Source organism: Notolepis coatsorum, assembly GCF_963971535.1.
Source record: "Notolepis coatsorum genome assembly, chromosome: 11".
Classification (NCBI taxonomy): Eukaryota; Metazoa; Chordata; class Actinopteri; order Aulopiformes; family Paralepididae; genus Notolepis; species Notolepis coatsorum.
The window spans coordinates 126,010,337-126,036,299 of record NC_140175.1 but is presented as its reverse complement, the minus strand read 5'-3'; positions in this window follow the sequence as shown (position 1 = coordinate 126,036,299).

The window sequence follows — 25,963 nt, the reverse complement described above, 5'->3', positions numbered from 1 at the left end:
CTGCTTTGTGGAGGACAGAAGTGTCCTGCCAAAAGCCCTATGGGAAGAGGAGCAACTTGTCATATTTTGGTTAAGTCATTATCATTACCCTAACTTTAGCATTGACTTGACATCTGATATCAGTAAGTGCTACTTGTTGGGGTAGTTCTGTTTGACACATGCTACTTTGGAGGAAAAACAAGATCAGGTTTGCTGGAAACACACTCTGATGATCACTGCCAAATCTGATTTCAGTGAGAATTACACTTCAACTTTAGCAACTCTCTTTCACCAAGTAATAGAAAGTGCTATCAAGTTGGGGTATATTTCTCACCTAACTGACCACAGATTTTTGAAGATGATTTATTCTCAACACAACTTTCTAAAGGTGTGACGTGTCACTACTATTACCCTAAGATAAGCATTGGCTTGACCTCTGAATTCAGTAAGTGCTTCTTGTTGGGGTAGTTTTGCTGACTTTAGCACATCGGAAGACTCCATGATGAATACCTGCTATTGATGAAACTAATATCAGGATCACCTTGAATAAAGCCCCATTTCACTGTTCTATTTCAATCATAATTATTCACTTAGACTGCCAGTACGCAATAAGAGTCAAACTTCAACTTTAGCAACTGTCTTTTACCCTGTCATAAGAAAGTGCTATCAAGTTGGGGTATGACTCTTCATTGAATGAAAGCAAGGCAGTTTTAACATATGAAATTACCCCGATGTCAACCCTAACCAAAGCATTTCCCAGTTCCTTTGTAGAAAGTGCATTTTGTTGGGGTAGCTATTGAATGGCAACTTCTCATCCCCATGTTGTTTTGAAACATATTTGTCTAGAAAATCAAGTGCTCTCTAAGCCTTTAGGTGGCAGTGTTTTGCATAAAGAAGAGTGCTGGACCACTCACCAAGAACAGGAATTGATGGTGTTGATGGGCCATTCATCAGGTGACGATACCACATTGTGTCCATTGTGAAGATTCCAGGATATTATGATGTCACAGTTGGGGGTGGGGCTGAGTGGCTCTACTATGTAAGCTGAACAAATTCTGACCAGACACAACACCTGCTTTGTGGAGGACAGAAGAGTCCTGCCAAAAGCCCTATGGGAAGAGGAGCAACTTGTCATATTTTGGTTAAGTCATTATCATTACCCTAACTTTAGCATTGACTTGACATCTGATATCAGTAAGTGCTACTTGTTGGGGTAGTTCTGTTTGACACATGCTACTTTGGAGGAAAAACAAGATCAGGTTTGCTGGAAACACACTCTGATGATCACTGCCAAATCTGATTTCAGTGAGAATTACACTTCAACTTTAGCAACTATCTTTCACCAAGTAATAGAAAGTGCTATCAAGTTGGGGTATATTTCTCACCTAACTGACCACAGATTTTTGAAGATGATTTATTCTCAACACAACTTTCTAAAGGTGTGACGTGTCACTACTATTACCCTAAGATAAGCATTGGCTTGACCTCTGAATTCAGTAAGTGCTTCTTGTTGGGGTAGTTTTGCTGACTTTAGCACATCGGAAGACTCCATGATGAATACCTGCTATTGATGAAACTAATATCAGGATCACTTTGAATGAAGCCCCATTTCACTGTTCTATTTCAATCATTAATTATTCACTTAGACTGCCAGTACACAATAAGAGTCAAACTTCAACTTTAGCAACTGTCTTTTACCCTGTCATAAGAAAGTGCTATCAAGTTGGGGTATGACTCTTCATTGAATGAAAGCAAGGCAGTTTTAACATATGAAATTACCCCGATGGCAACCCTAACCAAAGCATTTCCCAGTTCCCTTGTAGAAAGTGCATTTTGTTGGGGTAGCTATTGAATGGCAACTTCTCATCCCCATGTTGTTTTGAAACATATTTGTCTAGAAAATCAAGTGCTCTCTAAGCCTTTAGGTGGCAGTGTTTTGCATAAAGAAGAGTGCTGGACCACTCACCAAGAACAGGAATTGATGGGCCATTCATCAGGTGACGATACCACATTGTGTCCATTGTGAATATTCCAGGATATTATGATGTCACAGTTGGGGGTGGGGCTGTGTGGATCTACTATGTAACCTGAAAAAATTCTGACAAGACACAACACCTGCTTTTTGAAGATGATTTATTCTCAACACAACTTTCTAAAGGTGTGACGTGTCACTAATATTACCCTAAGATAAGCATTGGCTTGACCTCTGAATTCAGTAAGTGCTTCTTGTTGGGGTAGTTTTGCTGACTTTAGCACATCGGAAGACTCCATGATGAATACCTGCTATTGATGAAACTAATATCAGGATCACTTTGAATGAAGCCCCATTTCACTGTTCTATTTCAATCATTAATTATTCACTTAGACTGCCAGTACACAATAAGAGTCAAACTTCAACTTTAGCAACTGTCTTTTACCCTGTCATAAGAAAGTGCTATCAAGTTGGGGTATGACTCTTCATTGAATGAAAGCAAGGCAGTTTTAACATATGAAATTACCCCGATGGCAACCCTAACCAAAGCATTTCCCAGTTCCCTTGTAGAAAGTGCATTTTGTTGGGGTAGCTATTGAATGGCAACTTCTCATCCCCATGTTGTTTTGAAACATATTTGTCTAGAAAATCAAGTGCTCTCTAAGCCTTTAGGTGGCAGTGTTTTGCATAAAGAAGAGTGCTGGACCACTCACCAAGAACAGGAATTGATGGGCCATTCATCAGGTGACGATACCACATTGTGTCCATTGTGAATATTCCAGGATATTATGATGTCACAGTTGGGGGTGGGGCTGTGTGGATCTACTATGTAACCTGAAAAAATTCTGACAAGACACAACACCTGCTTTGTGGAGGACAGAAGTGTCCTGCCAAAAGCCCTATGGGAAGAGGAGCAACTTGTCATATTTTGGTTAAGTCATTATCATTACCCTAACTTTAGCATTGACTTGACATCTGATATCAGTAAGTGCTACTTGTTGGGGTAGTTCTGTTTGACACATGCTACTTTGGAGGAAAAACAAGATCAGGTTTGCTGGAAACACACTCTGATGATCACTGCCAAATCTGATTTCAGTGAGAATTACACTTCAACTTTAGCAACTCTCTTTCACCAAGTAATAGAAAGTGCTATCAAGTTGGGGTATATTTCTCACCTAACTGACCACAGATTTTTGAAGATGATTTATTCTCAACACAACTTTCTAAAGGTGTGACGTGTCACTACTATTACCCTAAGATAAGCATTGGCTTGACCTCTGAATTCAGTAAGTGCTTCTTGTTGGGGTAGTTTTGCTGACTTTAGCACATCGGAAGACTCCATGATGAATACCTGCTATTGATGAAACTAATATCAGGATCACCTTGAATAAAGCCCCATTTCACTGTTCTATTTCAATCATAATTATTCACTTAGACTGCCAGTACGCAATAAGAGTCAAACTTCAACTTTAGCAACTGTCTTTTACCCTGTCATAAGAAAGTGCTATCAAGTTGGGGTATGACTCTTCATTGAATGAAAGCAAGGCAGTTTTAACATATGAAATTACCCCGATGTCAACCCTAACCAAAGCATTTCCCAGTTCCTTTGTAGAAAGTGCATTTTGTTGGGGTAGCTATTGAATGGCAACTTCTCATCCCCATGTTGTTTTGAAACATATTTGTCTAGAAAATCAAGTGCTCTCTAAGCCTTTAGGTGGCAGTGTTTTGCATAAAGAAGAGTGCTGGACCACTCACCAAGAACAGGAATTGATGGTGTTGATGGGCCATTCATCAGGTGACGATACCACATTGTGTCCATTGTGAAGATTCCAGGATATTATGATGTCACAGTTGGGGGTGGGGCTGAGTGGCTCTACTATGTAAGCTGAACAAATTCTGACCAGACACAACACCTGCTTTGTGGAGGACAGAAGAGTCCTGCCAAAAGCCCTATGGGAAGAGGAGCAACTTGTCATATTTTGGTTAAGTCATTATCATTACCCTAACTTTAGCATTGACTTGACATCTGATATCAGTAAGTGCTACTTGTTGGGGTAGTTCTGTTTGACACATGCTACTTTGGAGGAAAAACAAGATCAGGTTTGCTGGAAACACACTCTGATGATCACTGCCAAATCTGATTTCAGTGAGAATTACACTTCAACTTTAGCAACTATCTTTCACCAAGTAATAGAAAGTGCTATCAAGTTGGGGTATATTTCTCACCTAACTGACCACAGATTTTTGAAGATGATTTATTCTCAACACAACTTTCTAAAGGTGTGACGTGTCACTACTATTACCCTAAGATAAGCATTGGCTTGACCTCTGAATTCAGTAAGTGCTTCTTGTTGGGGTAGTTTTGCTGACTTTAGCACATCGGAAGACTCCATGATGAATACCTGCTATTGATGAAACTAATATCAGGATCACTTTGAATGAAGCCCCATTTCACTGTTCTATTTCAATCATTAATTATTCACTTAGACTGCCAGTACACAATAAGAGTCAAACTTCAACTTTAGCAACTGTCTTTTACCCTGCCATTGTGAAGATTCCAGGATATTATGATGTCACAGTTGGGGGTGGGGCTGAGTGGCTCTACTATGTAAGCTGAACAAATTCTGACCAGACACAACACCTGCTTTGTGGAGGACAGAAGAGTCCTGCCAAAAGCCCTATGGGAAGAGGAGCAACTTGTCATATTTTGGTTAAGTCATTATCATTACCCTAACTTTAGCATTGACTTGACATCTGATATCAGTAAGTGCTACTTGTTGGGGTAGTTCTGTTTGACACATGCTACTTTGGAGGAAAAACAAGATCAGGTTTGCTGGAAACACACTCTGATGATCACTGCCAAATCTGATTTCAGTGAGAATTACACTTCAACTTTAGCAACTATCTTTCACCAAGTAATAGAAAGTGCTATCAAGTTGGGGTATATTTCTCACCTAACTGACCACAGATTTTTGAAGATGATTTATTCTCAACACAACTTTCTAAAGGTGTGACGTGTCACTACTATTACCCTAAGATAAGCATTGGCTTGACCTCTGAATTCAGTAAGTGCTTCTTGTTGGGGTAGTTTTGCTGACTTTAGCACATCGGAAGACTCCATGATGAATACCTGCTATTGATGAAACTAATATCAGGATCACTTTGAATGAAGCCCCATTTCACTGTTCTATTTCAATCATTAATTATTCACTTAGACTGCCAGTACACAATAAGAGTCAAACTTCAACTTTAGCAACTGTCTTTTACCCTGTCATAAGAAAGTGCTATCAAGTTGGGGTATGACTCTTCATTGAATGAAAGCAAGGCAGTTTTAACATATGAAATTACCCCGATGGCAACCCTAACCAAAGCATTTCCCAGTTCCCTTGTAGAAAGTGCATTTTGTTGGGGTAGCTATTGAATGGCAACTTCTCATCCCCATGTTGTTTTGAAACATATTTGTCTAGAAAATCAAGTGCTCTCTAAGCCTTTAGGTGGCAGTGTTTTGCATAAAGAAGAGTGCTGGACCACTCACCAAGAACAGGAATTGATGGGCCATTCATCAGGTGACGATACCACATTGTGTCCATTGTGAATATTCCAGGATATTATGATGTCACAGTTGGGGGTGGGGCTGTGTGGATCTACTATGTAACCTGAAAAAATTCTGACAAGACACAACACCTGCTTTTTGAAGATGATTTATTCTCAACACAACTTTCTAAAGGTGTGACGTGTCACTAATATTACCCTAAGATAAGCATTGGCTTGACCTCTGAATTCAGTAAGTGCTTCTTGTTGGGGTAGTTTTGCTGACTTTAGCACATCGGAAGACTCCATGATGAATACCTGCTATTGATGAAACTAATATCAGGATCACTTTGAATGAAGCCCCATTTCACTGTTCTATTTCAATCATTAATTATTCACTTAGACTGCCAGTACACAATAAGAGTCAAACTTCAACTTTAGCAACTGTCTTTTACCCTGTCATAAGAAAGTGCTATCAAGTTGGGGTATGACTCTTCATTGAATGAAAGCAAGGCAGTTTTAACATATGAAATTACCCCGATGGCAACCCTAACCAAAGCATTTCCCAGTTCCCTTGTAGAAAGTGCATTTTGTTGGGGTAGCTATTGAATGGCAACTTCTCATCCCCATGTTGTTTTGAAACATATTTGTCTAGAAAATCAAGTGCTCTCTAAGCCTTTAGGTGGCAGTGTTTTGCATAAAGAAGAGTGCTGGACCACTCACCAAGAACAGGAATTGATGGGCCATTCATCAGGTGACGATACCACATTGTGTCCATTGTGAATATTCCAGGATATTATGATGTCACAGTTGGGGGTGGGGCTGTGTGGATCTACTATGTAACCTGAAAAAATTCTGACAAGACACAACACCTGCTTTGTGGAGGACAGAAGTGTCCTGCCAAAAGCCCTATGGGAAGAAAAGCAACTTGTCATCTTTTGGTTAATTCATTATCATTACCCTAACTTTAGCATTGACTTGACATCTGATATCAGTAAGTGCTACTTGTTGGGGTAGTTCTGTTTGACACGTGCTACTTTGGAGGAAAAACAAGATCAGGTTTGCTGGAAACACACTCTGGTGATCACTGACAAATCTGATTTCAGTGATAATTACACTTCAACTTTAGCAACTCTCTTTCACCAAGTAATAGAAAGTGCTATCAAGTTGGGGTATATTTCTCACCTAACTGACCACAGATTTTTGAAGATGATTTATTCTCAACACAACTTTCTAAAGGTGTGACGTGTCACTAATATTACCCTAAGATAAGCATTGGCTTGACCTCTGAATTCAGTAAGTGCTTCTTGTTGGGGTAGTTTTGCTGACTTTAGCACATCGGAAGACTCCATGATGAATACCTGCTATTGATGAAACTAATATCAGGATCACCTTGAATAAAGCCCCATTTCACTGTTCTATTTCAATCATAATTATTCACTTAGACTGCCAGTACGCAATAAGAGTCAAACTTCAACTTTAGCAACTGTCTTTTACCCTGTCATAAGAAAGTGCTATCAAGTTGGGGTATGACTCTTCATTGAATGAAAGCAAGGCAGTTTTAACATATGAAATTACCCCGATGGCAACCCTAACCAAAGCATTTCCCATTTCCCTTGTAGAAAGTGCATTTTGTTGGGGTAGCTATTGAATGGCAACTTCTCATCCCCATGTTGTTTTGAAACATATTTGTCTAGACAATCAAGTGCTCTCTAAGCCTTTAGGTGGCAGTGTTTTGCATAAAGAAGAGTGCTGGACCACTCACCAAGAACAGGAATTGATGGGCCATTCATCAGGTGACAATACCACATTGTGTCCATTGTGAAGATTCCAGGATATTATGATGTCACAGTTGGGGGTGGGGCTGAGTGGATCTACTATGTAACCTGAACAAATTCTGACCAGACACAACACCTGCTTTGTGGAGGACAGAAGAGTCCTGCAAAATGCCCTATGGGAAGAGGAGCAACTTGTCATCTTTTGGTTAAGTCATTATCATTACCCTAACTTTAGCATTGACTTGACATCTGATATCAGTAAGTGCTACTTGTTGGGGTAGTTCTGTTTGACACATGCTACTTTGGAGGAAAAACAAGATCAGGTTTGCTGGAAACACACTCTGATGATCACTGCCAAATCTGATTTCAGTGAGAATTTCACTTCAACTTTAGCAACTCTCTTTCACCAAGTAATAGAAAGTGCTATCAAGTTGGGGTATATTTCTCACCTAACTGACCACAGATTTTTGAAGATGATTTATTCTCAACACAACTTTCTAAAGGTGTGACGTGTCACTAATATTACCCTAAGATAAGCATTGGCTTGACCTCTGAATTCAGTAAGTGCTTCTTGTTGGGGTAGTTTTACTGACTTTAGCACATTGGAAGACTCCATGATGAATACTTGCTATTGATGAAACTAATATCAGGATCACTTTGAATAAAGCCCCATTTCACTGTTCTATTTCAATCATTAATTATTCACTTAGACTGCCAGTACGCAATAAGAGTCAAACTTCAACTTTAGCAACTGTCTTTTACCCTGTCATAAGAAAGTGCTATCAAGTTGGGGTATGACTCTTCATTGAATGAAAGCAAGACAGTTTTAACATATGAAATTACCCCGATGGCAACCCTAACCAAAGCATTTCCCATTTCCCTTGTAGAAAGTGCATTTTGTTGGGGTAGCTATTGAATGGCAACTTCTCATCCCCATGTTGTTTTGAAACATATTTGTCTAGAAAATCAAGTGCTCTCTAAGCCTTTAGGTGGCAGTGTTTTGCATAAAGAAGAGTGCTGGACCACTCACCAAGAACAGGAATTGATGGTGTTGATGGGCCATTCATCAGGTGACGATACCACATTGTGTCCATTGTGAAGATTCCAGGATATTATGATGTCACAGTTGGGGGTGGGGCTGAGTGGCTCTACTATGTAAGCTGAACAAATTCTGACCAGACACAACACCTGCTTTGTGGAGGACAGAAGAGTCCTGCCAAAAGCCCTATGGGAAGAGGAGCAACTTGTCATATTTTGGTTAAGTCATTATCATTACCCTAACTTTAGCATTGACTTGACATCTGATATCAGTAAGTGCTACTTGTTGGGGTAGTTCTGTTTGACACATGCTACTTTGGAGGAAAAACAAGATCAGGTTTGCTGGAAACACACTCTGATGATCACTGCCAAATCTGATTTCAGTGAGAATTACACTTCAACTTTAGCAACTCTCTTTCACCAAGTAATAGAAAGTGCTATCAAGTTGGGGTATATTTCTCACCTAACTGACCACAGATTTTTGAAGATGATTTATTCTCAACACAACTTTCTAAAGGTGTGACGTGTCACTAATATTACCCTAAGATAAGCATTGGCTTGACCTCTGAATTCAGTAAGTGCTTCTTGTTGGGGTAGTTTTACTGACTTTAGCACATTGGAAGACTCCATGATGAATACTTGCTATTGATGAAACTAATATCAGGATCACTTTGAATAAAGCCCCATTTCACTGTTCTATTTCAATCATTAATTATTCACTTAGACTGCCAGTACGCAATAAGAGTCAAACTTCAACTTTAGCAACTGTCTTTTACCCTGTCATAAGAAAGTGCTATCAAGTTGGGGTATGACTCTTCATTGAATGAAAGCAAGACAGTTTTAACATATGAAATTACCCCGATGGCAACCCTAACCAAAGCATTTCCCATTTCCCTTGTAGAAAGTGCATTTTGTTGGGGTAGCTATTGAATGGCAACTTCTCATCCCCATGTTGTTTTGAAACATATTTGTCTAGAAAATCAAGTGCTCTCTAAGCCTTTAGGTGGCAGTGTTTTGCATAAAGAAGAGTGCTGGACCACTCACCAAGAACAGGAATTGATGGTGTTGATGGGCCATTCATCAGGTGACGATACCACATTGTGTCCATTGTGAAGATTCCAGGATATTATGATGTCACAGTTGGGGGTGGGGCTGAGTGGCTCTACTATGTAAGCTGAACAAATTCTGACCAGACACAACACCTGCTTTGTGGAGGACAGAAGAGTCCTGCCAAAAGCCCTATGGGAAGAGGAGCAACTTGTCATATTTTGGTTAAGTCATTATCATTACCCTAACTTTAGCATTGACTTGACATCTGATATCAGTAAGTGCTACTTGTTGGGGTAGTTCTGTTTGACACATGCTACTTTGGAGGAAAAACAAGATCAGGTTTGCTGGAAACACACTCTGATGATCACTGCCAAATCTGATTTCAGTGAGAATTACACTTCAACTTTAGCAACTCTCTTTCACCAAGTAATAGAAAGTGCTATCAAGTTGGGGTATATTTCTCACCTAACTGACCACAGATTTTTGAAGATGATTTATTCTCAACACAACTTTCTAAAGGTGTGACGTGTCACTACTATTACCCTAAGATAAGCATTGGCTTGACCTCTGAATTCAGTAAGTGCTTCTTGTTGGGGTAGTTTTGCTGACTTTAGCACATCGGAAGACTCCATGATGAATACCTGCTATTGATGAAACTAATATCAGGATCACCTTGAATAAAGCCCCATTTCACTGTTCTATTTCAATCATAATTATTCACTTAGACTGCCAGTACGCAATAAGAGTCAAACTTCAACTTTAGCAACTGTCTTTTACCCTGTCATAAGAAAGTGCTATCAAGTTGGGGTATGACTCTTCATTGAATGAAAGCAAGGCAGTTTTAACATATGAAATTACCCCGATGGCAACCCTAACCAAAGCATTTCCCAGTTCCTTTGTAGAAAGTGCATTTTGTTGGGGTAGCTATTGAATGGCAACTTCTCATCCCCATGTTGTTTTGAAACATCTTTGTCTAGAAAATCAAGTGCTTTCTAAGCCTTTAGGTGGCAGTGTTTTGCATAAAGAAGAGTGCTGGACCACTCACCAAGAACAGGAATTGATGGGCCATTCATCAGGTGACAATACCACATTGTGTCCATTGTGAAGATTCCAGGATATTATGATGTCACAGTTGGGGGTGGGGCTGAGTGGATCTACTATGTAACCTGAACAAATTCTGACCAGACACAACACCTGCTTTGTGGAGGACAGAAGAGTCCTGCAAAAAGCCCTATGGGAAGAGGAGCAACTTGTCATCTTTTGGTTAAGTCATTATCATTACCCTAACTTTAGCATTGACTTGACATCTGATATCAGTAAGTGCTACTTGTTGGGGTAGTTCTGTTTGACACATGCTACTTTGGAGGAAAAACAAGATCAGGTTTGCTGGAAACACACTCTGGTGATCACTGCCAAATCTGATTTCAGTGAGAATTTCACTTCAACTTTAGCAACTCTCTTTCACCAAGTAATAGAAAGTGCTATCAAGTTGGGGTATATTTCTCACCTAACTGACCACAGATTTTTGAAGATGATTTATTCTCAACACAACTTTCTAAAGGTGTGACGTGTCACTAATATTACCCTAAGATAAGCATTGGCTTGACCTCTGAATTCAGTAAGTGCTTCTTGTTGGGGTAGTTTTACTGACTTTAGCACATTGGAAGACTCCATGATGAATACTTGCTATTGATGAAACTAATATCAGGATCACTTTGAATGAAGCCCCATTTCACTGTTCTATTTCAATCATTAATTATTCACTTAGACTGCCAGTACACAATAAGAGTCAAACTTCAACTTTAGCAACTGTCTTTTACCCTGTCATAAGAAAGTGCTATCAAGTTGGGGTATGACTCTTCATTGAATGAAAGCAAGGCAGTTTTAACATATGAAATTACCCCGATGGCAACCCTAACCAAAGCATTTCCCAGTTCCCTTGTAGAAAGTGCATTTTGTTGGGGTAGCTATTGAATGGCAACTTCTCATCCCCATGTTGTTTTGAAACATATTTGTCTAGAAAATCAAGTGCTCTCTAAGCCTTTAGGTGGCAGTGTTTTGCATAAAGAAGAGTGCTGGACCACTCACCAAGAACAGGAATTGATGGGCCATTCATCAGGTGACGATACCACATTGTGTCCATTGTGAATATTCCAGGATATTATGATGTCACAGTTGGGGGTGGGGCTGTGTGGATCTACTATGTAACCTGAAAAAATTCTGACAAGACACAACACCTGCTTTGTGGAGGACAGAAGTGTCCTGCCAAAAGCCCTATGGGAAGAAAAGCAACTTGTCATCTTTTGGTTAATTCATTATCATTACCCTAACTTTAGCATTGACTTGACATCTGATATCAGTAAGTGCTACTTGTTGGGGTAGTTATGTTTGACACGTGCTACTTTGGAGGAAAAACAAGATCAGGTTTGCTGGAAACACACTCTGGTGATCACTGACAAATCTGATTTCAGTGATAATTACACTTCAACTTTAGCAACTCTCTTTCACCAAGTAATAGAAAGTGCTATCAAGTTGGGGTATATTTCTCACCTAACTGACCACAGATTTTTGAAGATGATTTATTCTCAACACAACTTTCTAAAGGTGTGACGTGTCACTAATATTACCCTAAGATAAGCATTGGCTTGACCTCTGAATTCAGTAAGTGCTTCTTGTTGGGGTAGTTTTGCTGACTTTAGCACATCGGAAGACTCCATGATGAATACCTGCTATTGATGAAACTAATATCAGGATCACCTTGAATAAAGCCCCATTTCACTGTTCTATTTCAATCATAATTATTCACTTAGACTGCCAGTACGCAATAAGAGTCAAACTTCAACTTTAGCAACTGTCTTTTACCCTGTCATAAGAAAGTGCTATCAAGTTGGGGTATGACTCTTCATTGAATGAAAGCAAGGCAGTTTTAACATATGAAATTACCCCGATGGCAACCCTAACCAAAGCATTTCCCAGTTCCTTTGTAGAAAGTGCATTTTGTTGGGGTAGCTATTGAATGGCAACTTCTCATCCCCATGTTGTTTTGAAACATCTTTGTCTAGAAAATCAAGTGCTTTCTAAGCCTTTAGGTGGCAGTGTTTTGCATAAAGAAGAGTGCTGGACCACTCACCAAGAACAGGAATTGATGGGCCATTCATCAGGTGACAATACCACATTGTGTCCATTGTGAAGATTCCAGGATATTATGATGTCACAGTTGGGGGTGGGGCTGAGTGGATCTACTATGTAACCTGAACAAATTCTGACCAGACACAACACCTGCTTTGTGGAGGACAGAAGAGTCCTGCAAAATGCCCTATGGGAAGAGGAGCAACTTGTCATCTTTTGGTTAAGTCATTATCATTACCCTAACTTTAGCATTGACTTGACATCTGATATCAGTAAGTGCTACTTGTTGGGGTAGTTCTGTTTGACACATGCTACTTTGGAGGAAAAACAAGATCAGGTTTGCTGGAAACACACTCTGATGATCACTGCCAAATCTGATTTCAGTGAGAATTTCACTTCAACTTTAGCAACTCTCTTTCACCAAGTAATAGAAAGTGCTATCAAGTTGGGGTATATTTCTCACCTAACTGACCACAGATTTTTGAAGATGATTTATTCTCAACACAACTTTCTAAAGGTGTGACGTGTCACTAATATTACCCTAAGATAAGCATTGGCTTGACCTCTGAATTCAGTAAGTGCTTCTTGTTGGGGTAGTTTTACTGACTTTAGCACATTGGAAGACTCCATGATGAATACTTGCTATTGATGAAACTAATATCAGGATCACTTTGAATAAAGCCCCATTTCACTGTTCTATTTCAATCATTAATTATTCACTTAGACTGCCAGTACGCAATAAGAGTCAAACTTCAACTTTAGCAACTGTCTTTTACCCTGTCATAAGAAAGTGCTATCAAGTTGGGGTATGACTCTTCATTGAATGAAAGCAAGACAGTTTTAACATATGAAATTACCCCGATGGCAACCCTAACCAAAGCATTTCCCATTTCCCTTGTAGAAAGTGCATTTTGTTGGGGTAGCTATTGAATGGCAACTTCTCATCCCCATGTTGTTTTGAAACATATTTGTCTAGAAAATCAAGTGCTCTCTAAGCCTTTAGGTGGCAGTGTTTTGCATAAAGAAGAGTGCTGGACCACTCACCAAGAACAGGAATTGATGGTGTTGATGGGCCATTCATCAGGTGACGATACCACATTGTGTCCATTGTGAAGATTCCAGGATATTATGATGTCACAGTTGGGGGTGGGGCTGAGTGGATCTACTATGTAACCTGAACAAATTCTGACCAGACACAACACCTGCTTTGTGGAGGACAGAAGAGTCCTGCAAAAAGCCCTATGGGAAGAGGAGCAACTTGTCATCTTTTGGTTAAGTCATTATCATTACCCTAACTTTAGCATTGACTTGACATCTGATATCAGTAAGTGCTACTTGTTGGGGTAGTTCTGTTTGACACATGCTACTTTGGAGGAAAAACAAGATCAGGTTTGCTGGAAACACACTCTGGTGATCACTGCCAAATCTGATTTCAGTGAGAATTTCACTTCAACTTTAGCAACTCTCTTTCACCAAGTAATAGAAAGTGCTATCAAGTTGGGGTATATTTCTCACCTAACTGACCACAGATTTTTGAAGATGATTTATTCTCAACACAACTTTCTAAAGGTGTGACGTGTCACTAATATTACCCTAAGATAAGCATTGGCTTGACCTCTGAATTCAGTAAGTGCTTCTTGTTGGGGTAGTTTTACTGACTTTAGCACATTGGAAGACTCCATGATGAATACTTGCTATTGATGAAACTAATATCAGGATCACTTTGAATGAAGCCCCATTTCACTGTTCTATTTCAATCATTAATTATTCACTTAGACTGCCAGTACACAATAAGAGTCAAACTTCAACTTTAGCAACTGTCTTTTACCCTGTCATAAGAAAGTGCTATCAAGTTGGGGTATGACTCTTCATTGAATGAAAGCAAGGCAGTTTTAACATATGAAATTACCCTGATGGCAACCCTAACCAAAGCATTTCCCAGTTCCCTTGTAGAAAGTGCATTTTGTTGGGGTAGCTATTGAATGGCAACTTCTCATCCCCATGTTGTTTTGAAACATATTTGTCTAGAAAATCAAGTGCTCTCTAAGCCTTTAGGTGGCAGTGTTTTGCATAAAGAAGAGTGCTGGACCACTCACCAAGAACAGGAATTGATGGTGTTGATGGGCCATTCATCAGGTGACGATACCACATTGTGTCCATTGTGAAGATTCCAGGATATTATGATGTCACAGTTGGGGGTGGGGCTGAGTGGATCTACTATGTAACCTGAACAAATTCTGACCAGACACAACACCTGCTTTGTGGAGGACAGAAGAGTCCTGCAAAAAGCCCTATGGGAAGAGGAGCAACTTGTCATCTTTTGGTTAAGTCATTATCATTACCCTAACTTTAGCATTGACTTGACATCTGATATCAGTAAGTGCTACTTGTTGGGGTAGTTCTGTTTGACACATGCTACTTTGGAGGAAAAACAAGATCAGGTTTGCTGGAAACACACTCTGGTGATCACTGCCAAATCTGATTTCAGTGAGAATTTCACTTCAACTTTAGCAACTCTCTTTCACCAAGTAATAGAAAGTGCTATCAAGTTGGGGTATATTTCTCACCTAACTGACCACAGATTTTTGAAGATGATTTATTCTCAACACAACTTTCTAAAGGTGTGACGTGTCACTAATATTACCCTAAGATAAGCATTGGCTTGACCTCTGAATTCAGTAAGTGCTTCTTGTTGGGGTAGTTTTACTGACTTTAGCACATTGGAAGACTCCATGATGAATACTTGCTATTGATGAAACTAATATCAGGATCACTTTGAATGAAGCCCCATTTCACTGTTCTATTTCAATCATTAATTATTCACTTAGACTGCCAGTACACAATAAGAGTCAAACTTCAACTTTAGCAACTGTCTTTTACCCTGTCATAAGAAAGTGCTATCAAGTTGGGGTATGACTCTTCATTGAATGAAAGCAAGGCAGTTTTAACATATGAAATTACCCCGATGGCAACCCTAACCAAAGCATTTCCCAGTTCCCTTGTAGAAAGTGCATTTTGTTGGGGTAGCTATTGAATGGCAACTTCTCATCCCCATGTTGTTTTGAAACATATTTGTCTAGAAAATCAAGTGCTCTCTAAGCCTTTAGGTGGCAGTGTTTTGCATAAAGAAGAGTGCTGGACCACTCACCAAGAACAGGAATTGATGGGCCATTCATCAGGTGACGATACCACATTGTGTCCATTGTGAATATTCCAGGATATTATGATGTCACAGTTGGGGGTGGGGCTGTGTGGATCTACTATGTAACCTGAAAAAATTCTGACAAGACACAACACCTGCTTTGTGGAGGACAGAAGTGTCCTGCCAAAAGCCCTATGGGAAGAAAAGCAACTTGTCATCTTTTGGTTAATTCATTATCATTACCCTAACTTTAGCATTGACTTGACATCTGATATCAGTAAGTGCTACTTGTTGGGGTAGTTCTGTTTGACACGTGCTACTTTGGAGGAAAAACAAGATCAGGTTTGCTGGAAACACACTCTGGTGATCACTGACAAATCTGATTTCAGTGATAATTACACTTCAACTTTAGCAACTCTCTTTCACCAAGTAATAGAAAGTGCTATCAAGTTGGGGTATATTTCTCACCTAACTGACCACAGATTTTTGAAGATGATTTATTCTCAACACAACTTTCTAAAGGTGTGACGTGTCACTACTATTACCCTAAGATAAGCATTGGCTTGACCTCTGAATTCAGTAAGTGCTTCTTGTTGGGGTAGTTTTGCTGACTTTAGCACATCGGAAGACTCCATGATGAATACCTGCTATTGATGAAACTAATATCAGGATCACCTTGAATAAAGCCCCATTTCACTGTTCTATTTCAATCATAATTATTCACTTAGACTGCCAGTACGCAATAAGAGTCAAACTTCAACTTTAGCAACTGTCTTTTACCCTGTCATAAGAAAGTGCTATCAAGTTGGGGTATGACTCTTCATTGAATGAAAGCAAGGCAGTTTTAACATATGAAATTACCCCGATGGCAACCCTAACCAAAGCATTTCCCAGTTCCTTTGTAGAAAGTGCATTTTGTTGGGGTAGCTATTGAATGGCAACTTCTCATCCCCATGTTGTTTTGAAACATCTTTGTCTAGAAAATCAAGTGCTTTCTAAGCCTTTAGGTGGCAGTGTTTTGCATAAAGAAGAGTGCTGGACCACTCACCAAGAACAGGAATTGATGGGCCATTCATCAGGTGACAATACCACATTGTGTCCATTGTGAAGATTCCAGGATATTATGATGTCACAGTTGGGGGTGGGGCTGAGTGGATCTACTATGTAACCTGAACAAATTCTGACCAGACACAACACCTGCTTTGTGGAGGACAGAAGAGTCCTGCAAAATGCCCTATGGGAAGAGGAGCAACTTGTCATCTTTTGGTTAAGTCATTATCATTACCCTAACTTTAGCATTGACTTGACATCTGATATCAGTAAGTGCTACTTGTTGGGGTAGTTCTGTTTGACACATGCTACTTTGGAGGAAAAACAAGATCAGGTTTGCTGGAAACACACTCTGATGATCACTGCCAAATCTGATTTCAGTGAGAATTTCACTTCAACTTTAGCAACTCTCTTTCACCAAGTAATAGAAAGTGCTATCAAGTTGGGGTATATTTCTCACCTAACTGACCACAGATTTTTGAAGATGATTTATTCTCAACACAACTTTCTAAAGGTGTGACGTGTCACTAATATTACCCTAAGATAAGCATTGGCTTGACCTCTGAATTCAGTAAGTGCTTCTTGTTGGGGTAGTTTTACTGACTTTAGCACATTGGAAGACTCCATGATGAATACTTGCTATTGATGAAACTAATATCAGGATCACTTTGAATAAAGCCCCATTTCACTGTTCTATTTCAATCATTAATTATTCACTTAGACTGCCAGTACGCAATAAGAGTCAAACTTCAACTTTAGCAACTGTCTTTTACCCTGTCATAAGAAAGTGCTATCAAGTTGGGGTATGACTCTTCATTGAATGAAAGCAAGACAGTTTTAACATATGAAATTACCCCGATGGCAACCCTAACCAAAGCATTTCCCATTTCCCTTGTAGAAAGTGCATTTTGTTGGGGTAGCTATTGAATGGCAACTTCTCATCCCCATGTTGTTTTGAAACATATTTGTCTAGAAAATCAAGTGCTCTCTAAGCCTTTAGGTGGCAGTGTTTTGCATAAAGAAGAGTGCTGGACCACTCACCAAGAACAGGAATTGATGGTGTTGATGGGCCATTCATCAGGTGACGATACCACATTGTGTCCATTGTGAAGATTCCAGGATATTATGATGTCACAGTTGGGGGTGGGGCTGAGTGGCTCTACTATGTAAGCTGAACAAATTCTGACCAGACACAACACCTGCTTTGTGGAGGACAGAAGAGTCCTGCCAAAAGCCCTATGGGAAGAGGAGCAACTTGTCATATTTTGGTTAAGTCATTATCATTACCCTAACTTTAGCATTGACTTGACATCTGATATCAGTAAGTGCTACTTGTTGGGGTAGTTCTGTTTGACACATGCTACTTTGGAGGAAAAACAAGATCAGGTTTGCTGGAAACACACTCTGATGATCACTGCCAAATCTGATTTCAGTGAGAATTACACTTCAACTTTAGCAACTCTCTTTCACCAAGTAATAGAAAGTGCTATCAAGTTGGGGTATATTTCTCACCTAACTGACCACAGATTTTTGAAGATGATTTATTCTCAACACAACTTTCTAAAGGTGTGACGTGTCACTACTATTACCCTAAGATAAGCATTGGCTTGACCTCTGAATTCAGTAAGTGCTTCTTGTTGGGGTAGTTTTGCTGACTTTAGCACATCGGAAGACTCCATGATGAATACCTGCTATTGATGAAACTAATATCAGGATCACCTTGAATAAAGCCCCATTTCACTGTTCTATTTCAATCATAATTATTCACTTAGACTGCCAGTACGCAATAAGAGTCAAACTTCAACTTTAGCAACTGTCTTTTACCCTGTCATAAGAAAGTGCTATCAAGTTGGGGTATGACTCTTCATTGAATGAAAGCAAGGCAGTTTTAACATATGAAATTACCCCGATGGCAACCCTAACCAAAGCATTTCCCAGTTCCTTTGTAGAAAGTGCATTTTGTTGGGGTAGCTATTGAATGGCAACTTCTCATCCCCATGTTGTTTTGAAACATCTTTGACTAGAAAATCAAGTGCTTTCTAAGCCTTTAGGTGACAGTGTTTTGCATAAAGAAGAGTGCCGGACCACTCACCAAGAACAGGAATTGATGGGCCATTCATCAGGTGACGATACCACATTGTGTCCATTGTGAATATTCCAGGATATTATGATGTCACAGTTGGGGGTGGGGCTGTGTGGATCTACTATGTAACCTGAACAAATTCTGACAAGACACAACACCTGCTTTGTGGAGGACAGAAGTGTCCTGCCAAAAGCCCTATGGGAAGAAAAGCAACTTGTCATCTTTTGGTTAAGTCATTATCATTACCCTAACTTTAGCATTGACTTGACATCTGATATCAGTAAGTGCTACTTGTTGGGGTAGTTCTGTTTGACACGTGCTACTTTGGAGGAAAAACAAGATCAGGTTTGCTGGAAACACACTCTGATGATCACTGCCAAATCTGATTTCAGTGATAATTTCACTTCAACTTTAGCAACTCTCTTTCACCAAGTAATAGAAAGTGCTATCAAGTTGGGGTATATTTCTCACCTAACTGACCACAGATTTTTGAAGATGATTTATTCTCAACACAACTTTCTAAAGGTGTGATGTGTCACTAATATTACCCTAAGATAAGCATTGGCTTGACCTCTGAATTCAGTAAGTGCTTCTTGTTGGGGTAGTTTTACTGACTTTAGCACATTGGAAGACTCCATGATGAATACTTGCTATTGATGAAACTAATATCAGGATCACTTTGAATAAAGCCCCATTTCACTGTTCTATTTCAATCATTAATTATTCACTTAGACTGCCAGTACGCAATAAGAGTCAAACTTCAACTTTAGCAACTGTCTTTTACCCTGTCATAAGAAAGTGCTATCAAGTTGGGGTATGACTCTTCATTGAATGAAAGCAAGACAGTTTTAACATATGAAATTACCCCGATGGCAACCCTAACCAAAGCATTTCCCATTTCCCTTGTAGAAAGTGCATTTTGTTGGGGTAGCTATTGAATGGCAACTTCTCATCCCCATGTTGTTTTGAAACATATTTGTCTAGACAATCAAGTGCTCTCTAAGCCTTTAGGTGGCAGTGTTTTGCATAAAGAAGAGTGCTGGACCACTCACCAAGAACAGGAATTGATGGGCCATTCATCAGGTGACAATACCACATTGTGTCCATTGTGAAGATTCCAGGATATTATGATGTCACAGTTGGGGGTGGGGCTGAGTGGATCTACTATGTAACCTGAACAAATTCTGACCAGACACAACACCTGCTTTGTGGAGGGCAGAAGAGTCCTGCAAAAAGCCCTATGGGAAGAGGAGCAACTTGTCATCTTTTGGTTAAGTCATTATCATTACCCTAACTTTAGCATTGACTTGACATCTGATATCAGTAAGTGCTACTTGTTGGGGTAGTTCTGTTTGACACATGCTACTTTGGAGGAAAAACAAGATCAGGTTTGCTGGAAACACACTCTGGTGATCACTGCCAAATCTGATTTCAGTGAGAATTTCACTTCAACTTTAGCAACTCTCTTTCACCAAGTAATAGAAAGTGCTATCAAGTTGGGGTATATTTCTCACCTAACTGACCACAGATTTTTGAAGATGATTTATTCTCAACACAACTTTCTAAAGGTGTGACGTGTCACTAATATTACCCTAAGATAAGCATTGGCTTGACCTCTGAATTCAGTAAGTGCTTCTTGTTGGGGTAGTTTTACTGACTTTAGCACATTGGAAGACTCCATGATGAATACTTGCTATTGATGAAACTAATATCAGGATCACTTTGAATGAAGCCCCATTTCACTGTTCTATTTCAATCATTAATTATTCACTTAGACTGCCAGTACACAATAAGAGTCAAACTTCAACTTTAGCAACTGTCTTTTACCCTGTCATAAGAAAGTGCTATCAAGTTGGGGTATGACTCTTCATTGAATGAAAGCAAGGCAGTTTTAACATATGAAATTACCCCGATGGCAACCCTAACCAAAGCATTTCCCAGTTCCCTTGTAGAAAGTGCATTTTGTTGGGGTAGCTATTGAATGGCAACTTCTCATCCCCATGTTGTTTTGAAAAATATTTGTCTAGAAAATCAAGTGCTCTCTAAGCCTTTAGGTGGCAGTGTTTTGCATAAAGAAGAGTGCTGGACCACTCACCAAGAACAGGAATTGATGGGCCATTCATCAGGTGACGATACCACATTGTGTCCATTGTGAATATTCCAGGATATTATGATGTCACAGTTGGGGGTGGGGCTGTGTGGATCTACTATGTAACCTGAAAAAATTCTGACAAGACACAACACCTGCTTTGTGGAGGACAGAAGTGTCCTGCCAAAAGCACTATGGGAAGAAAAGCAACTTGTCATCTTTTGGTTAATTCATTATCATTACCCTAACTTTAGCATTGACTTGACATCTGATATCAGTAAGTGCTACTTGTTGGGGTAGTTCTGTTTGACACGTGCTACTTTGGAGGAAAAACAAGATCAGGTTTGCTGGAAACACACTCTGGTGATCACTGACAAATCTGATTTCAGTGATAATTACACTTCAACTTTAGCAACTCTCTTTCACCAAGTAATAGAAAGTGCTATCAAGTTGGGGTATATTTCTCACCTAACTGACCACAGATTTTTGAAGATGATTTATTCTCAACACAACTTTCTAAAGGTGTGACGTGTCACTAATATTACCCTAAGATAAGCATTGGCTTGACCTCTGAATTCAGTAAGTGCTTCTTGTTGGGGTAGTTTTACTGACTTTAGCACATCGGAAGACTCCATGATGAATACCTGCTATTGCTGAAACTAATATCAGGATCACCTTGAATAAAGCCCCATTTCACTGTTCTATTTCAATCATAATTATTCACTTAGACTGCCAGTACGCAATAAGAGTCAAACTTCAACTTTAGCAACTGTCTTTTACCCTGTCATAAGAAAGTGCTATCAAGTTGGGGTATGACTCTTCATTGAATGAAAGCAAGGCAGTTTTAACATATGAAATTACCCCGATGGCAACCCTAACCAAAGCATTTCCCATTTCCCTTGTAGAAAGTGCATTTTGTTGGGGTAGCTATTGAATGGCAACTTCTCATCCCCATGTTGTTTTGAAACATATTTGTCTAGAAAATCAAGTGCTCTCTAAGCCTTTAGGTGGCAGTGTTTTGCATAAAGAAGAGTGCTGGACCACTCACCAAGAACAGGAATTGATGGTGTTGATGGGCCATTCATCAGGTGACGATACCACATTGTGTCCATTGTGAAGATTCCAGGATATTATGATGTCACAGTTGGGGGTGGGGCTGAGTGGCTCTACTATGTAAGCTGAACAAATTCTGACCAGACACAACACCTGCTTTGTGGAGGACAGAAGAGTCCTGCCAAAAGCCCTATGGGAAGAGGAGCAACTTGTCATATTTTGGTTAAGTCATTATCATTACCCTAACTTTAGCATTGACTTGACATCTGATATCAGTAAGTGCTACTTGTTGGGGTAGTTCTGTTTGACACATGCTACTTTGGAGGAAAAACAAGATCAGGTTTGCTGGAAACACACTCTGATGATCACTGCCAAATCTGATTTCAGTGAGAATTACACTTCAACTTTAGCAACTCTCTTTCACCAAGTAATAGAAAGTGCTATCAAGTTGGGGTATATTTCTCACCTAACTGACCACAGATTTTTGGAGATGATTTATTCTCAACACAACTTTCTAAAGGTGTGACGTGTCACTACTATTACCCTAAGATAAGCATTGGCTTGACCTCTGAATTCAGTAAGTGCTTCTTGTTGGGGTAGTTTTGCTGACTTTAGCACATCGGAAGACTCCATGATGAATACCTGCTATTGATGAAACTAATATCAGGATCACCTTGAATAAAGCCCCATTTCACTGTTCTATTTCAATCATAATTATTCACTTAGACTGCCAGTACGCAATAAGAGTCAAACTTCAACTTTAGCAACTGTCTTTTACCCTGTCATAAGAAAGTGCTATCAAGTTGGGGTATGACTCTTCATTGAATGAAAGCAAGGCAGTTTTAACATATGAAATTACCCCGATGTCAACCCTAACCAAAGCATTTCCCAGTTCCTTTGTAGAAAGTGCATTTTGTTGGGGTAGCTATTGAATGGCAACTTCTCATCCCCATGTTGTTTTGAAACATCTTTGTCTAGAAAATCAAGTGCTTTCTAAGCCTTTAGGTGGCAGTGTTTTGCATAAAGAAGAGTGCTGGACCACTCACCAAGAACAGGAATTGATGGGCCATTCATCAGGTGACAATACCACATTGTGTCCATTGTGAAGATTCCAGGATATTATGATGTCACAGTTGGGGGTGGGGCTGAGTGGATCTACTATGTAACCTGAACAAATTCTGACCAGACACAACACCTGCTTTGTGGAGGACAGAAGAGTCCTGCAAAATGCCCTATGGGAAGAGGAGCAACTTGTCATCTTTTGGTTAAGTCATTATCATTACCCTAACTTTAGCATTGACTTGACATCTGATATCAGTAAGTGCTACTTGTTGGGGTAGTTCTGTTTGACACATGCTACTTTGGAGGAAAAACAAGATCAGGTTTGCTGGAAACACACTCTGATGATCACTGCCAAATCTGATTTCAGTGAGAATTACACTTCAACTTTAGCAACTCTCTTTCACCAAGTAATAGAAAGTGCTATCAAGTTGGGGTATATTTCTCACCTAACTGACCACAGATTTTTGGAGATGATTTATTCTCAACACAACTTTCTAAAGGTGTGACGTGTCACTACTATTACCCTAAGATAAGCATTGGCTTGACCTCTGAATTCAGTAAGTGCTTCTTGTTGGGGTAGTTTTGCTGACTTTAGCACATCGGAAGACTCCATGATGAATACCTGCTATTGATGAAACTAATATCAGGATCACCTTGAATAAAGCCCCATTTCACTGTTCTATTTCAATCATAATTATTCACTTAGACTGCCAGTACGCAATAAGAGTCAAACTTCAACTTTAGCAACTGTCTTTTACCCTGTCATAAGAAAGTGCTATCAAGTTGGGGTATGACTCTTCATTGAATGAAAGCAAGGCAGTTTTAACATATGAAATTACCCCGATGTCAACCCTAACCAAAGCATTTCCCAGTTCCTTTGTAGAAAGTGCATTTTGTTGGGGTAGCTATTGAATGGCAACTTCTCATCCCCATGTTGTTTTGAAACATCTTTGTCTAGAAAATCAAGTGCTTTCTAAGCCTTTAGGTGGCAGTGTTTTGCATAAAGAAGAGTGCTGGACCACTCACCAAGAACAGGAATTGATGGGCCATTCATCAGGTGACAATACCACATTGTGTCCATTGTGAAGATTCCAGGATATTATGATGTCACAGTTGGGGGTGGGGCTGAGTGGATCTACTATGTAACCTGAACAAATTCTGACCAGACACAACACCTGCTTTGTGGAGGACAGAAGAGTCCTGCAAAAAGCCCGATGGGAAGAGGAGCAACTTGTCATCTTTTGGTTAAGTCATTATCATTACCCTAACTTTAGCATTGACTTGACATCTGATATCAGTAAGTGCTACTTGTTGGGGTAGTTCTGTTTGACACATGCTACTTTGGAGGAAAAACAAGATCAGGTTTGCTGGAAACACACTCTGATGATCACTGCCAAATCTGATTTCAGTGATAATTACACTTCAACTTTAGCAACTCTCTTTCACCAAGTAATAGAAAGTGCTATCAAGTTGGGGTATATTTCTCACCTAACTGACCACAGATTTTTGAAGATGATTTATTCTCAACACAACTTTCTAAAGGTGTGACGTGTCACTAATATTACCCTAAGATAAGCATTGGCTTGACCTCTGAATTCAGTAAGTGCTTCTTGTTGGGGTAGTTTTGCTGACTTTAGCACATCGGAAGACTCCATGATGAATACCTGCTATTGATGAAACTAATATCAGGATCACCTTGAATAAAGCCCCATTTCACTGTTCTATTTCAATCATAATTATTCACTTAGACTGCCAGTACGCAATAAGAGTCAAACTTCAACTTTAGCAACTGTCTTTTACCCTGTCATAAGAAAGTGCTATCAAGTTGGGGTATGACTCTTCATTGAATGAAAGCAAGGCAGTTTTAACATATGAAATTACCCTGATGGCACCCCTAACCAAAGCATTTCCCAGTTCCTTTGTAGAAAGTGCATTTTGTTGGGGTAGCTATTGAATGGCAACTTCTCATCCCCATGTTGTTTTGAAACATCTTTGTCTAGAAAATCAAGTGCTTTCTAAGCCTTTAGGTGGCAGTGTTTTGCATAAAGAAGAGTGCTGGACCACTCACCAAGAACAGGAATTGATGGGCCATTCATCAGGTGACAATACCACATTGTGTCCATTGTGAAGATTCCAGGATATTATGATGTCACAGTTGGGGGTGGGGCTGAGTGGATCTACTATGTAACCTGAACAAATTCTGACCAGACACAACACCTGCTTTGTGGAGGACAGAAGAGTCCTGCAAAATGCCCTATGGGAAGAGGAGCAACTTGTCATCTTTTGGTTAAGTCATTATCATTACCCTAACTTTAGCATTGACTTGACATCTGATATCAGTAAGTGCTACTTGTTGGGGTAGTTCTGTTTGACACATGCTACTTTGGAGGAAAAACAAGATCAGGTTTGCTGGAAACACACTCTGATGATCACTGCCAAATCTGATTTCAGTGAGAATTTCACTTCAACTTTAGCAACTCTCTTTCACCAAGTAATAGAAAGTGCTATCAAGTTGGGGTATATTTCTCACCTAACTGACCACAGATTTTTGAAGATGATTTATTCTCAACACAACTTTCTAAAGGTGTGACGTGTCACTAATATTACCCTAAGATAAGCATTGGCTTGACCTCTGAATTCAGTAAGTGCTTCTTGTTGGGGTAGTTTTACTGACTTTAGCACATTGGAAGACTCCATGATGAATACTTGCTATTGATGAAACTAATATCAGGATCACTTTGAATAAAGCCCCATTTCACTGTTCTATTTCAATCATTAATTATTCACTTAGACTGCCAGTACGCAATAAGAGTCAAACTTCAACTTTAGCAACTGTCTTTTACCCTGTCATAAGAAAGTGCTATCAAGTTGGGGTATGACTCTTCATTGAATGAAAGCAAGACAGTTTTAACATATGAAATTACCCTGATGGCAACCCTAACCAAAGCATTTCCCATTTCCCTTGTAGAAAGTGCATTTTGTTGGGGTAGCTATTGAATGGCAACTT